This window comes from Larimichthys crocea, chromosome XI (assembly GCF_000972845.2).
Source record: "Larimichthys crocea isolate SSNF chromosome XI, L_crocea_2.0, whole genome shotgun sequence".
Classification (NCBI taxonomy): domain Eukaryota; kingdom Metazoa; phylum Chordata; class Actinopteri; family Sciaenidae; genus Larimichthys; species Larimichthys crocea.
Window position 1 is genome coordinate 3,183,715 of NC_040021.1, and position 15,843 is coordinate 3,199,557.

General features: G+C 39.8%; 1 protein-coding gene across 5 annotated transcripts in view; it reads right to left on the reverse strand.

Moving 5' to 3' along the window:
• The window catches only part of ankrd6b (ankyrin repeat domain 6b), a 49,822-nt gene extending 44,747 nt beyond the window's left edge, over window positions 1-5,075 (reverse strand). For 3 of the 5 annotated variants that reach the window (XM_027284276.1, XM_019265858.2, XM_027284275.1), the window contains exon 1: window positions 4,850-5,074. The gene's annotated coding sequence lies outside the window, so the exon portion shown is untranslated. Of the gene's footprint in view, window positions 1-4,849 lie in introns of all 5 variants that reach the window. The other 2 variants (XM_027284281.1, XM_027284278.1) reach the window with 1 other exon arrangement.
• Window positions 5,076-15,843: the final 10,768 nt, after the last annotated feature.

The following is a 15,843-nucleotide window of genomic DNA, read 5'->3' on the forward strand; positions in this document are numbered from 1 at the left end:
ATGAGTCAAAAACCTCGTCATGGCCTCGTCATGTGACGTGCTTCTTGATGAGCTTCACTCATTGACTCCTGATTACCGGAGCTCTGGTTTGGCTGTAGATTTCAGGTATCTCCATTTCTATAAAGATGCTTCCTGTGATTTGGGCAGCAAAGCTGACAGCACCTGCACAATTCTTTGCTGATAAGCTGCTTGCTGAATTCTCTATGTTTGCAGACTTTCATGGTTTTACACATGGCGTGTCTTGTCCAGTTTGTGCTTCACAGTAAATTAATCTGAATCCAAACATGTCCACTTTCAAAAAAGCGTTTTATCACACACTGCTGATCTCCCTCCCTCTGCCCAAGGTGCTTCATTAGCCTAAAGTTCAAGTCAATTGCAAAATAAAGATGTAACTTCACAACTTTGTTATCCAGCTGAGGCCAAAATCAACAATCATAAGTCATAAGTCGGTGTTAATTTTGTGTTAGCTACAAACTCATAATGTTCTGTCACTGCATGGACATCGCATTCCACTGCATTCCACATTGTGATTCATCTTCAGTAATCAGTAATCTAACTGACCTTGACTAACCATCAGTTTGGTCGATAAACTGAAATAATTCCTTCATTTTATTACCCTGATATTTCATGTCAGCATAAGTATCTGAGCATCCAAACATTGTTTTTCAAACAGTCCTGGGTACAAGAAGCCGGTGGATGAATAGGGATGTTTTGTAGTATGACACGATTAAAGGACGCAGCTGCACGACAAAGAAGAAGACACTCCCAGATAACTCAGTTTGAAGATGCTCGCCAGTCTGGTAGTCGTAATCACCTCCTGGGCTCGACTGCATTGTCCGGGAGCACTGAGCAGAAAAGGCCCCTTGTGCTCTACCCTTTTAGTGGTCCTTTACAATGAGTTCACCACCCATGGGCTAAGAAAATGCATCAACACAACACCACATGTGGTCATTAAGTGTAAAATCACATGGCCCCTCCTGTTTTCTTAAAGCATGATTCTGTTTCTTTTAATAATTTTGCTTTTATTTTTGTAATTTTGGCAATCAACCTGATCATGCAGATACACTAATGTCTGAAGTCCCATCTGGCTTTTTCACACAGTGTTATCGTGCTGTAGATATCATGAGCAATTACTAATATAATCTTAATTGTAATAAACTGGAATTACACACACAGGCAAATGTAAAAAAAAACACAGACTGTATAAGGACATCTGAATAGGTGTAGCTGCTCATGCATCTGAGTGTCAGCTGTGGGGCAGAGCACCCACCCACACACACTCATATAAAGTACAGCGCTCTCCTGCTGCACAAGCCTTTTGTCCCTTTTCACCGTACACTAATATTTCCCCCACTCCTTTAATCCTCTGCACTGGCAGAACGTAATGACAGCAGATGCAGTGTCTAAGAAAGAGCGAGGGGCTGAGCATGACCACAGAGTTCATTGTTTCAAGCGACCAATCAAAGGGTTAAGTGGGATTTAGAGCCCCTGCGAGGCAAAGGTGGAAAGAAAGCTCCTTTTCTCATGCCACAGAGCTATTCACTTGCACCTCCAGTGCCTCACTATGGAGCAGTGCTATGACAAACTGTGCTAATCCCAGGGTCTGTCCTATTATACCGCCACCTGACGCTTCAGGCTTTAAAGCTTCTGGAAATGTGCTGAAACAGTCAAAAAGCAGATATAATTTCGAGGTGGAGCGTCTCATTAAAGCGTCCACAAATATGTGAGTGAATAGAAATGTTCATGATTATGTCTGTTAAAAAAGATGCTTCATAAACAGCTCATTGTGCTCCTCAGACCATCTTTAAGAACACACGAATGACAGATTATGTTTTGATTGACAGCTCCCTCAGGAATCTATAGGAGGTTAAACAATGGACTGTTGGGTACGGGGATCAGCAAAACTATTTTACACACTTCAAAATGTCAGGTGTAGTGTTAGAATCTATGTTTAGAATGTTTTCAACAAGAATTTTACCTGAATATTTCCACATGTCGCTCAGTGAACTGATGATTTCTATTGATAAAAAACAGATTTAATGATTGTTGAACAGACTAACTAAGAGCTTTATTGTGTTTCTATTGTGTTTGAATGGAGTGTGTTTCACGTTGGGTTATCAGGACAGTTAAGCTTATCTCAGTTCAGTAAAATAGACAAAGTTGTATTCAGAAGATGTAGTTGAGTTTTTCTGTTTACTAAGGAAAAAAAGTGTCAGAATATTTCCTCTCTTCACAGTTTGAGTTTATTTATCACACTAAATGTAGTAAAGTCAGTTTCTATTGGCTTCAGCTGACTTTGAGGCAGACTGTGTGAGCACAGAGGTTTTATTTTGTGGATCACCTGATGTAGATTTTATTTTTATGATTGGTTTGCAGAATTAATTGTGCAATAAACGTCCAAATATAACATATATAAAATATAAAAGTTTAAAAAACTGAAACGACAGTATTCCATACAATACTTTTTAAGATGCTCACCATATGTAGATAAGACCCTAAATGACATAGTTCGAGCTTTATCTTCGGGTTTCCAGTGGCTCCAACTGTGATATGCAAATCTGATCCCAAAAAGACATTATCTCTTACAACATTAATATCATAGATTTAATATCAGAAAGCTCTGTGAACTGCTGATATGTTGACACCATAGAAAGCTCGTAGCATCTGTACTTGCACTTGACAACAAATGCTCACAATAGGCTCCGTCTCAACATCTGACAGACAAATCTAATAAGCAGCTCTCATACAGTGTCTAGTTTCAGGAGGCTGTAAAATGGGCCTCCCCCTGCCCTGTGGCCCATTAAGGCTCATTATGTGCCCATTATACACCTGGTGACCTCTGACCTCCTCAGCACTGTGCTGTGCTAATCAGCACCCCGGGGACATGAGCAGACGGACAGACGGGTGAGGCTGTTTGTACCCTAACTGCCTGGGTGCATTCATCGACATCATACAGAGCCCACACACACACACACGCACACACACACACGCACACACACACACACACACACACACACACAGCATGGCTGCATGTCTGCCGCATCAGCTGCTACCTGTCAACAATGTCAAAGCAGCATTTTGAAAGATTTGAAAGATTTTCAGGAAATTACGATTCATAACATAGTTTCAGGAATCATGAAAAGTGGATGAATCATAAGTGAAACTAAATCTCTCATCAGTTCAATAGCTTTTTGCACAATAACGGCGTGATGACACATTGCTGGTTCTGCTAGAGTGAGTGCTGTTGCAGTTCTGAACCCTTCTGATCAGTTTAGTACAAACCCAGTCATGTCTTCAGAAAGGTTATGGCATGAATGACATTTTAGAATAACTTTCATGTGAAACATGTTACTTGTGCATATTATGAGAATAACACCAAAAACACTGGTATTACAACATAGGGCCAACATCATTATGGTAATATACAATAATATATGCCAAGACACTGACACTGATCTCCTTCTCCGAGCCCACGTGCTATTCAAACATTTAAAAGGGCCAGCTGTTGATTGCAAACCCCTCGCCTCACCCTCTCCTTCCTAAAGTAGAAACTATGGCTGCCACGAAATGTAAAAAAATATTGTCTCTAGTGGGCTACTGTAGAAACATGGTGGACTCAGAAGATGACCTGCTCCCTCTGTAGATATAAAAAGAACAACTGCAACAAGTTTATTCTAAATCTAACCCACTGGACCTTTAATGTCCAACAGATACTGCAGAACCTCAAAGAACCAAAGTGACTGTATTATAAGTGTCAGAAAGCAGAACGTGAAGAAAGAGTCCTGGGTATTCCCTCCACACTTCACCCTGAAGAACTGAAACCTTCTAAACAAATCCCATTCAAATAAATGCACTTCATTAAGGTTACTGCCATTTCCTGTGTGTTCTGGCTGTAAGCTGCTGTATCGTGCTGAGGTATTATTATTATCACACATTACTGAGCAGCCTTTCTTAATAAGCTCATATCTTGAACTGTTAAATAGGCTCATTTTGAAGCCTTGTAGATTTAAATATTTAGGTTAAGCCTCAGGCTAAATTCCATGCAGCAGAGAAGATTTTATTTAAGCATGCTTTATTTCACATATTCTTGTTTTTTCTTTCAGGGCCTGGAGCCTCATTTGCATCAGATACAGTACAGCACTATTTTACATGCAGTAATTATTTTTTGTAATTGCTGAATCGCTGAATTTTGGTTTCTTTTCAGACATACTTTACACATGGGTACACTGAACTCATCCAGACCACAATCCTTTGAAATAATGAGACATTTTGTAGAATATTAAGCTGTAACATCCCCACAGGGCGTTCACACTGTGTGACTGTAATGAGAACACTGAGGGAATATCTCAGAGAGGTCACTGCACAGTGAGCAGCAGACTCCAACCACAAAACGGTTAAATAAAGAGAATATAAAGTGTCTGACGAACACACTGGGAATTACAGTAAATTCACAGAAAGATTTAACCCACACAGAAAGCAATATAAAATGTAAAATAAAGTCACTAAAACTCGCCATTGACGCTAAGAAGTTATCCTAATATTGTACAGCCGTCACTTAGAGTTAGGTAGAAGAAGAGGCACTCAAACAGAGTGAAAAAGAACGACACCAGGGTAATAAATGTATAACAACATAAAGCTCGGGGTTACATTAAAGTTAGTGTATATTACATTCTTTAAATATTGCAGTGATTTCTCTAGAAGTCTCGAAGGAGGCTCGTTATTCAAATGAGCAGAACCCAGCGCGAGCTGGTCACGTCCAGTGTGCGCAGTAAGAAAACACACAGCCACGTAAAACGTCATATTCTTTAGAAAAGCGCCAAAAGTACAGAGAACACATAAAGAGACTCACCTCGAAGAGAAGCGGCCACACGGAGGGTGGACTCGGACGGAGACGCTGTTAAAGCTAGTCCGACAGTCCCGTGAAGTGCACGCTGTTGGAGGGGGAAACCACAGAGTGAAACACGGTCGCTTGTGTCGTCGCTCCGCGCTGCCGCCGCCTCCCTCTCTGTCCGATTTGCATGTGAACAGAGCGGCTGACAGACTCTGTCAGTGCGGTGATAGGAGGAGAGGAAGAACACACAGGTCAGGCACTGTCCAACTTTCTCCTCAGATCAAATGTGTTCCGGTCCAACATGATTCACCCCTCTCCACCCTGCAAACGTCTACTTTCTTCAGTCATTTACCAGCTATAGACAGGTGATTCATTTACAGCTTAATAAAATCATAATGGAGTAAAAAAAAAAAGTAGATCAAACGTGATCGAACACTTCAGACTGAGATTTGAAGTAACATTCCAGTGATTTGAACATATCCCCTAATGCAACTCCACAGAGTTCTGTGGCCTTACATTCATACCACATCATTTTATACAGTCTACTTATTATCAAAGTAGGCTATTTTAAAGGTTGTGTCCAAAATAAGCTAAATACTTTATACTAAAAGGATATTAACAAGTGACACCGCCAGGTCAACATAGTTTATTTATTCTATTCAATTCAATGTTATTTATATAGCACCATATCATAACAAAAGTTATATGACACCTTTCATGCAGAGTAGGTCTAGACCGTACTCTTTATAATATTATTTACAGAGACCAACAGTTCCACCATGAGCAAGCACTTGGTGATGGTGGCGAGGAAAGACTTCCTTTTAACAGGCAGAAACCTTGGGCAGACTCAAACAAAGCTCATTGGTAGACAGTCATCCATCACGACCAATGATGATTGCTGGATAATATGGTGACATGATATAATATACTGTATGGTATCTTTTGTGATTGTATCTATCAATCACAATAGCCCATTGTCGCTACCTGATGCCATTGGTATGTTGTGTGAAATCTGGAGACAGCACACATCTTTAACCTCCACGCCTTAAGTTTATAACATACTCAGATGAAGCTCAGATAACCCCTGATGACCCGATGACATCATCAGGGTTATTTTCTCAGACCCATGGGCTGATGGTACCCATATGACCAGCAAACTAATCTTTATGAACTTTTTTGCTTCTTTTTTGTATTTATGGCTTCAACACAATTCTCTGTCCAAGAAAAAAAACTGGAAACCACTTAAACCTGCAGCAGATCCCAGGGCAGGGCATCCAGGAAATAAAGGGGATTTAGAATCTAGATTTGTACAGTAACCACCCAATGCAGGTACTTCTGGATAAAACACACTTGGGTCAGGGGCTTGACTGGTTTTCAAGGTGTTGAACTGAAGCTCTGAACTGATAGCATTTGGAAATAATTTGTACATTTTCCTGCCAAAAATTAAAAGTATTCAGTTTTTCTCCCACAAGTCATTCCTTACAAGCCTGTAAAGCCTCAGGCATTTAGCCCGTGATGGGACACTAAATGCCTCACTTAAATCCAAGATAATGAAAACCCCTGAGGTTTAGCTGTTCCTTGAGGCAGAAAATAAAGGTCTGAATTTTCTGATAATCAACAGTCGACTCAGTCCACAGTCCAGTGGTAGTAGATACTGTATGTACTGGAGGATGTGACAAAAATGACTGTCAACAAACTGCTTTACACCGCTACATGCCTGAGCCAGACAACTCTGCTGTCAGCTGCTGGCATTCTACATCCTGCTGTTTGCAGATCGTGCTTTCTTCAAGAAATGCCTTAATTCGTTTTAACTTGTTGCTGTCGATCATGTGAACAGGTTCATATTTTAAATGTTAAATTTTTTCATAGGTAGAAACCCTGAGATATCATCAGACAGAATATTTGTAAAGAACCTTCTTAATTAAAGGGTGGTGACATCAGAGCCCCGTGTTGTGGGTCTAATTCTCTGCATCTACAGCACCAGCCCCCAAGCCATGAAGACCAGAGTGGGGCCCTGTCCTGGAGAGTAAGGGTGTGTCTGGATGTTTTACTCCTCTTCTCTTTGTGCTCTCCTCCGTCTGCTGTCAGCCTAAGACAATATTTCCAAAGAAAGGAACTAGATATTGGAGAAATGTGGGCTGAATGAGCGGTGAAACCATCAGTTCATGATTCTCTGGTGATTCCTTTGCTGACACCGACACACTTTCTGCAGGTTGATAGAAACGGCATTGTTTCATCCAGTGAGTCAGAGGAATGGGAGCTGATCCAAACTGTGTTACAGTAACCTAAGGGCTTGGTCTGATCTATCCACAGTGCAAAGCGGTACGGCCACACACACACACACACACACATATATATATATATATATAAGGTGCTTACCAGTGTTGATTTCATAGTGAAATAAAGGATAAAGCAAAGATTGGAGGATAAACACATGTGAAGGATGTGGGGTTCAGAGAATACTGAATGAATGTTATGTTCCTTGAAAATATCCAGAGGATGAGGGGACTAACTAATTACTACTAACTAAACTAATAAATATGAACCAGCAGTGTATCAATAAACAATGATTAATTAATGAATTAAAATAAATTAAGACAGTTGCTACAACAAAAGCATCCTCCTAGTATTACACTAACATCTTACACCGTCGGTAGCTCCCTCCAGGTGCCTTGAGCTCAAGGCTTTTGACACGGTTGGAAACAGCTGCTACCAATCACATACTGCAACTGCTGGGAGGAGGAGGGGGGCACCTGCAGAGAACACACACAACACTAGAGCATGTGACACTGAAGATCCACACATCTGTAATAGAACAGAGCTGGAGTCAGGATGAAGTTAGCCTGTCTTAGAATGAAGGCTGGAAGCAGGTGGACACAGTTCAAAAATATGCCTGTTATAAGTTCACTGAGTAATAATGTTTGATATGTATATTGAACCATGTACAAATTTACTTTTGATGTCATTAAATGTAATTTAAAACTTTAAATGAAAGAAACAATGAAACAGAAATGTTTCATTAGGAAGCAAACAAGGAATCTGGATCCCTGTCTCCTAAAAATTAGTTGTAAATTTTTAAAACTTTAAAACTAACAATTGCCTTTTATCAATCTGATTATCAGTTCATAATGTAAATAGAATATAAGTAAAAAGGGAGTCAAATCATTTATTTTCAGATTGAGGATCAGCTGGAACCTAAATGGCTGATCAATTATCAGAGTGTCTGTTGATTCATCTGTTGTCAATTGAACTGATGAATAATGGTTCCAGCACTTTAAGCACATAAGCACAATCACAACACCACATCCTGTAGCTTTCCAGATTTGATATCTCAGCATCCCAGGTGGATTGGGGAGGTAAGTGGTTCACTGCGCTGGTTCTTTTTCTTATTTCAGTTTTAAAACCGAAACTCCAGCAGGAAGATGTAGCAAGAAAAACACACAAAGAACCACAAGTGCAATCTGAGGAGGAAGAGGAGGAGGAGTTCATGTTAAGAGCCAGAGTGTCTGTGTGAGTCACTCCCACAGATTTTAGAGCAAAGCCCGCTGAAACCTGATCAGTGTAATCTTTCGACCTGGAGCTGCGACATAAAGCCAGGAATGATTTGTCAGCTGATGTCAGAGGCTTTAGTTCAGTCACACTAACCTTGCTGAGGTAAATGTGCCTTTCTTGCCCACTTCACTGTTTCTGACCTTTGATGTTCAGCAGAGAGCTTCACAACAAAAGCACTAAAGACATTTTCATTTCTCTCATCTCAGATTCCAAAGCAGGAATCTGACCCTTCATTACTGCACCGCTTTCTGATTTGACTCTTGAGTTTCGCCAGCGGAAAACCTTCGCCATTGAGGTTGATAACGTCAACCTCTTTGGAATGTTACACATGGTCTCATCTATACTACAGCTCAACAACAATCTCACTAATTGAATTGTAGAAGGTTGATGTTACTGTACGTCTTGGAGCTGTGTGTTAAGTTAGACAAACACCACACGTTTTGTTAGCTTTATAAACATGCAGTGTGTTTCATTCACCCATCCACACACATTTCTGCTAGGGCAGGCAGACTGGAGATCAGTGTAAGCTATCACATTAAACACAGCATAACTCTGGTCTGTACAATCAGTGCATAGTGGAGGACACAGACAGACTGCACTTACAATCACCCAGGGAGACTGCAAGTGTGTCTGCAGGGCCCTGCTGGCCCTTTATTTTGCCTCTGCCTGGGGCCAGTTATGTCTGCATAAAGAGGTCCCATAAATAGATAAAGCTGCATTTTCTCTTTGAGCAGCACAGTGTGAAGATGTTGAGTTCAAGACAGCAGATTCTATGAGCAAGCCTGTTTTGTCATAGTCCACCTCTATATTTAACTGTTGTTTACTAAATAGTAAAATACTACTACTACTACTACTACTACTACAATAGATTTCACAACATTTCTTTTGGAGTCAGATAAAAGAGAGATAAAAATGCATAACAGAATTCACAAAGGTGGACTTTACCTGCCACTGTGCCACAATGGTACCATATAACTGAGGAGGTTTAGTAACAATATAGTGCCACTGTGTGGTGAGTGAGTGAACAACATCATGAAAACATTTGTTCATATGATGAGCAGCTGAACTAAAAGTGGAGTCTGATTGCCAGATCAGTAGTTGCTGGTATTTGAAGACCGGGGAATGAGACTCAACAGTCATCTTTCTTCAGAATGACCAACCACTTTTAAATAATTAACTTTTTACACATAGGGAGGAATTGTATGTGGATGCTACCATATTTTGTATATTAAATCTGCAGAAAAGTAAAATAATAAAATGATTTGTTTCTGTAACCGCTTATCCTCATCATGGTCATGGGGGGGCTAGAGCCTATACCAACTGACTTAGGGTGAGAGGTGGGGTGCTCCCTGGATAAGTCGCCAGTTAATCACAGGGCACATAGAGACAAACAAATTTGGACTGTGGGAGGAAGCTGGAGTACCCAGGGGAAAACCCACGCAGACATGGGGAGAACATGTAAACTCCACACAAAAAGACCCCAGGCGAGGTTTGAACCTACCTGCTGTGAGGTGACAGTGCTAACCACTGCACCACCGTACTATCCTATTTTCCATATGTACTGTATGTCCTCTAAGGTTGCTACAAATATGCTCAAATATTTGAGTCTTCTACCAAATGAATGGAATTCCTTACAAAATATTATTGATGAATTAAAACATAGTACAGTGAGTACTCAAGTACAGTTAAGTATTGAAATTGGTACTTTCTGTTTCAATACACTAACAGCTATAATTGCGAGTCAGGTTATACATTCTGATTAAAAACAGGTTTGGACTCAAAAGCTCTTAGCCCAGGCTGCTCACATAGAAGGTTCGTTTACTAATGGTCAGAGCGGGCAGATGGGGTGTGTGAGGTAAACTTATCCATCAGGGGATCGGGCTGGTAAGCAGGTGTCCAAAAGGCAGACAGGAGGTGATAACAGGCAAAACTCAGTCAGGCAGAGAAAACCTGGATCACTGTATCAGAAGCATGATAGATGATCTGTCAGGGAGACAAATTAAAGTGGGTCAGTATATATGCTACTATTTTTGTTTGTCTTTGAGCTTTATATATACAGGAAATGTCTGATCAAAATGTTCACAAAAGGAAACTCACTGACTTACTTTTTCTGGCCAGAATCAGTGAGATCCAAACTAGCAACTTCAGTCCCAGTCACAAAACCCTTTTATCTCTTAAAATTTATAAATCATGATCTGACAGTCTGCATCATCCTGAAGTGCCTGCAGGAGCCTTTTCACTGATAGATACACTGTTTGTTTTTATTGCATCACTCCGCTGCCTCTTCCCCTCACCAGTGTTTTCAACACGTGCAACAGTAACTGATTGGGCGCTTGATGCAGAGTGACAGCTTTTTTTCCCATTATGCTTTATGTGTCACACATGGACATGTACACAAGCACAGGCTGACTGCATAATGTTACATAAATGTATTTCTGCAGTCAACCATGGCAGGAATTCTCTTTAAGACTCAATCTTTCTTTCCTCATTGACACCAGAGTTCTTTTTGTGCAGTCTTTGCTGGACTGTTGAGTTAATGCTGTGGAAAATGAAAGGATGGTGAAGGTACAGGAAACGAATGCTTGATGTAGATTATATATATATCATTAGACAGGTTTGAACATATTTGATTTTATCTGAAGGAGAAGTTCTATTTTATAGCCAGGTTCAGGAACAAAGACCACGCACTGAGCTCATCCCATTTCCGCACCTAAAGAACTTAAACACATCTTATCCAATCACTTCCACTTTGACTCAGTGTCCCGCCCAAACAAACCCCCTTTTTCCCCTTCTATCTCTCTTTTGTTCAGAAACAGGAACCTCTGAGGATCTAATCTCGTAGAGCAAAGAAGAGATAGCTCCCCCACTAAGAATTTCAATTCTCTCCTGGATCCTTCCTGTTTTCCCGCCACCAGCTGACACCAGTCCATGTCCAAACTCCTTCATCCATCCATCTATGACCCAGATTTCCCCTTTCCTCCCTTACCACTTCCACTTCATCTTCTAATCTTCATCCTCCCATCCCCCATCCCTTCTACAGTACATCATCTTGGTTCACCTTTAACCATAACATGCAGTAAGCCATCCTAAATCTATATCCATATTGACGTCTTTGTTAGTGAATGTTATTTTTAACATCTACAGTTTTTTTGCCACTGACATTGTGTTGAGATTGTTTTGTCAAATGTCTGAAATTCTAACAAGTTGGAAATGAGAATATTAAAATGTAAATAACAGAGATAAATTGTCCCACTGACTTTGAATTAGCGACTAACTCTACAAGCTTTCCATCTCAGTTATTGACTCTGAATCTGGGCTTCCAGCTGTGAATCTGAAAATGTGAATTAAAAGACATTATCACAATAATGCTCCTGTTTATCTGCAAGATGGTTCTTCAAATGTACAATCAATTACAACGTCTGAATTTCAGGGTGGGCAGTGATTTAGAGACGACGCAGTTTCACAGTATGATGTGAGTACATCAGGGAAACCAGCAGGTGTCAGCAGAATGCCATGTAGCATATAACACTCTTCATATTGTCAGAGGATGTAAGGAGTCTTTTGCAGTGCCACTCCTCTGACCTATCAAAGAACTTTCTGTTCACAGCAGCCACCACAGTCGTCATCAGTGATCAGAGTTTGCTCGCCTGTCATCATGTGACCTAAGTATGGAACTTCAGTCACAGGTGGTAACTGGTAACAGGTGGTTGTATAAGTATATGTGGGGAGATGGCAACTTGTGTCTCTGTTCAATGATGGTTTGTTTTTGGTGTCAGATGTGAATGTCTTCCTTGGCATTTAACCAGTCATCCACTGACTCCTGGTCGATGACCTTTGACCTTTTTATCATCGAAACCATTCAACCATTCAGCCTCTTAATGATGCATGAATAAATAGATTTATATTTGATTGTGTGCAAAAAAAAGGGAGACAGAGGAGACTGGCCTCCAAGAAAAATGAAAGCATTAGTGTCCCAAAACATTTTATGTTAACGTTCAAGTAACAGTACCCTGTAATGGAGATAGACATCCTTTTTTTTTGTCCATCGAGAACAAAGATGGAAGTCTGGTGATGTCATTATAGTGGGATAAAGTCTTTGGTGGAAGGAGGTTAGGGTAGATCATCAGACTTGTCTCCTGACAATTGTTTTTTTAAACCATGATTGTGCCCATTCTATGACTGTTTTATTGGTTATGTTATTATTGTGACCATGATGGTCATTGTTTTTGTTTTATGAGCTACCTAGGAAAGGTTAAAGATCATTGACCAGGAGTCAGTGGACATCCAGAGAAGATTAAGGAAGACATTTCATATCTGACACCAGAGATCGCCTTTGAACAGATCCTTCCATTGATGAAGGCAAATTTCACACATACTGTATCAAGACAGTATCATTCAGACACCAAATGTATGGTTTAGAAATAGTTTTGAAGAATAAAACCATTAAAACTAAATTTTCTCAATGTCCCCACAGTTGTTGCATACCATGTTTTCCTCCAAATACCACATGTGTCTCATGTGTCATTTTAGCTCTAAATATTTTGGGTACCGGTTTTTCTTTGGGCCCTGCAGTCTTCTCAGTGAGCAGCTGTGATTTGTTAGACCACAGAACTTTCAACTGATATTATGTGATCCAAACCACCAACCCTCTATTTCTATTTTGTTTTTGTTTTAAAAATGTTCTTAACTGTTGAACAATTAGTTCTTTGTCTCTTTCTGTCCTTTCAGTTGGTAGTCTGGTTGAACCATTGTGCAGTGTTTTGTTCTCTATTCATGCAAAATAACATCTATTGAGAAAGAGGACTTTCTACTGTGTAAAAGCATGAAAGGCTATTTGAAAGTATTGAGTCCCATCAACCGTCTGACTTTACAAGATCTAGCTTTTGTGGCAGGTGACCCCAAAATTTTCAACTCTAATTGCATAATCCTATCATTATGGTGTTTTATCTGATGGTTTCAAATGATAATCTTATCTTGCTTTATCTTGTCAGTAAATTATAATAAAATAAAAAAAATAAAAAATAAAACATTTAAGCTCCACTTGCTAACTTTTCCAGACTTTCAATCAAATCTCATGATCTTCTTCAACAAATGGAAGTGTCTCAGGTGTCATCATGTGAGCCAAGCATTGAATTTTGGCCATATGATAACAATATAAGCCAATCCAATACAAGATTATTACTATGTTTAGTTCAATAAGAAAGTATTGTAACACCTGTTGAACTATCCGTATTGAAATAGTAGGAAGTGACATGACTGCTGCCAGCCTGATGAGAGCAAGGTGGGAAAGTTCATGACAAACTCCTGAGCAAGCACATGAATGAAATGAGTCTCCAAGTTCACATTTGAGAGTGTGCAGAGATGGATTTATACACAGAGAACAAGATTTGAGTGCAAGTGAGGACAGAATCATGAACATAATCAAAGTTCTTGAGGAATTGTCTCACTAGATTTGAGCATCAGTAGGGTTCGATTTGCTCGTTGTCTTCAAAGACGCTCATTCTCAGTTCTAGCAGTTTGTATCCCTCACACACAAGCTCCAGCTGAAAGCACAGTAAACTCATAAACTGTAGCCATTACTGAAGTGTCATTCTGTTAAGTAACACTCCTAGTGTGCACCATTAACATTTTCTCGTTTGTCTGTGAAAAGATCTGACCAGGGTGTCTTTTTAAAGCATGCTAACCAAAAGCGGTTACTAAGCTTCCTTTCATGTCATGTTTGGACGTATACATTTGGATTTTCAGCCTTGTAGAAAAGTTAAATCTTTGAGAAATGTGGTTACTCACTTTCAGAAAGTGAGATTAAAGCAGAATTAGACATACAATGATTTAATTAAAAAAAAACTTCTTGGTAGATGTTTTTTCCCCCTTAAAACAGACACAGGTAAACTCTTTCCTACTTTGAGCTTCTATGAGCTCATTGTTTTGATTACTGCCCCCCCCTCGCGTACCAACCAGTACGGACAAACTTAGTAACTAGCAGGTGAATACATTGGAGCATTGACAGCTAAAGAGACAGATATTCTTCTCAGGAGTTGGAGGAGGCCAAACAAGAGCTCAAACAAGAGTAAATATTGGACTTATTGATTAGGCTACCACAACTATTTCTGCAAATACATGCTAATGTTGCCTACAGTATAGCTTTAGCACAGTCATCAGACTGATATCAAACTGCTCGCTCTCGGAAAGGAAGCAAACAAGTGTATTATTCTGAGGATCAAACACCTTTAAAGTAGTTTTGTACAGAGATCTATGCTGAACTTTCACATCTAGATAAAAGCCCAAAACATTTAAGAGAATGTCACCATAATTACCAGTGTTACAGTAAGTACTGTGCACGTCGACATCCTAATATTGCCATCCATAATTGCTTAGTAACTTTGGCCTTGCTTTGAACAGTTAATTCAATGGATGAAATGTACAAATAAAATGTTTTTGCAGATATTCTATGTTATTTAATGCTACTGGTCAGCACTCATTGTTTTATACAACATACACAATAAAAACATTTTCTTCATGTTTTCTGAGTGGTATAGAGTCATGCAGCTATTTTTGGTATATAGAATAGAGCTTTTCATATAATTACATGCCAAAGCAACAATGATGGAAGCTGGGAAACCATCGACAGTCATCTCTCACTGACACGACTTAACATTCCACCTGAGTTCCCCTGTTAATGAGGGTTTAGATCAGCGCGTCAAGTAATTGCTGTTACCTCTGTAACCTTTTTAATGTCTGTTGAGCAAAGATTCAAATGAACCAAAGAAAAAAAACACAAAAGCAGAAACCCTAGATCTGGGTCATATTCAGTTTAAGTCAGATCCTTTTCCTTCCCATTCAAATCCGACCAAACTACCCAGAGCCATCGGCTTTGCACACCATCCCTTCGGATTTTAGAAACTATTTATAACATGTTTCCCCTTTTTGGCTTTTCAAATAAATTGTGTAAATGCTTATTAATTTATTCCAGACACAACGTATTACAATCCACAGCACAGACGTCCTTTGAGGACAATAAGTCCTCAAGGATCTGCCAGTGGGTATAAACCACAGCCAGACATATTAGAGCATGAGTCAGTGTATTCCCTTAAAGCAGCAGATGCATTAATAAACAACACAGATGAGAGTGTGGGATCAGTTGCCTTACTGCAGCACTGTGTTTTTAAGTAGTGGTAGCACAGGCAAATCTGACGTGATTTGTTTATTTGGGGATTAGATGTGCCCAGAGTGCTCTTCTAAAATCTGGATTAAAGATGGATGTGCGTCACACAGGAAGATTCAGTCTGATACATTATTCTTGGAAGTTATGAGTTTTTTACTAAAGCTGCTTCTCAGTCATCGCTGTCTTAAGGAAACAGGGTGGAGGAGTTTGACAGCATTGTGGCCTCAAATCCTCAAATTCTGTGGTCAATGGTCAATTACATTGGATCTTCATGGCTGTAAATAAGGACTCATTTAAA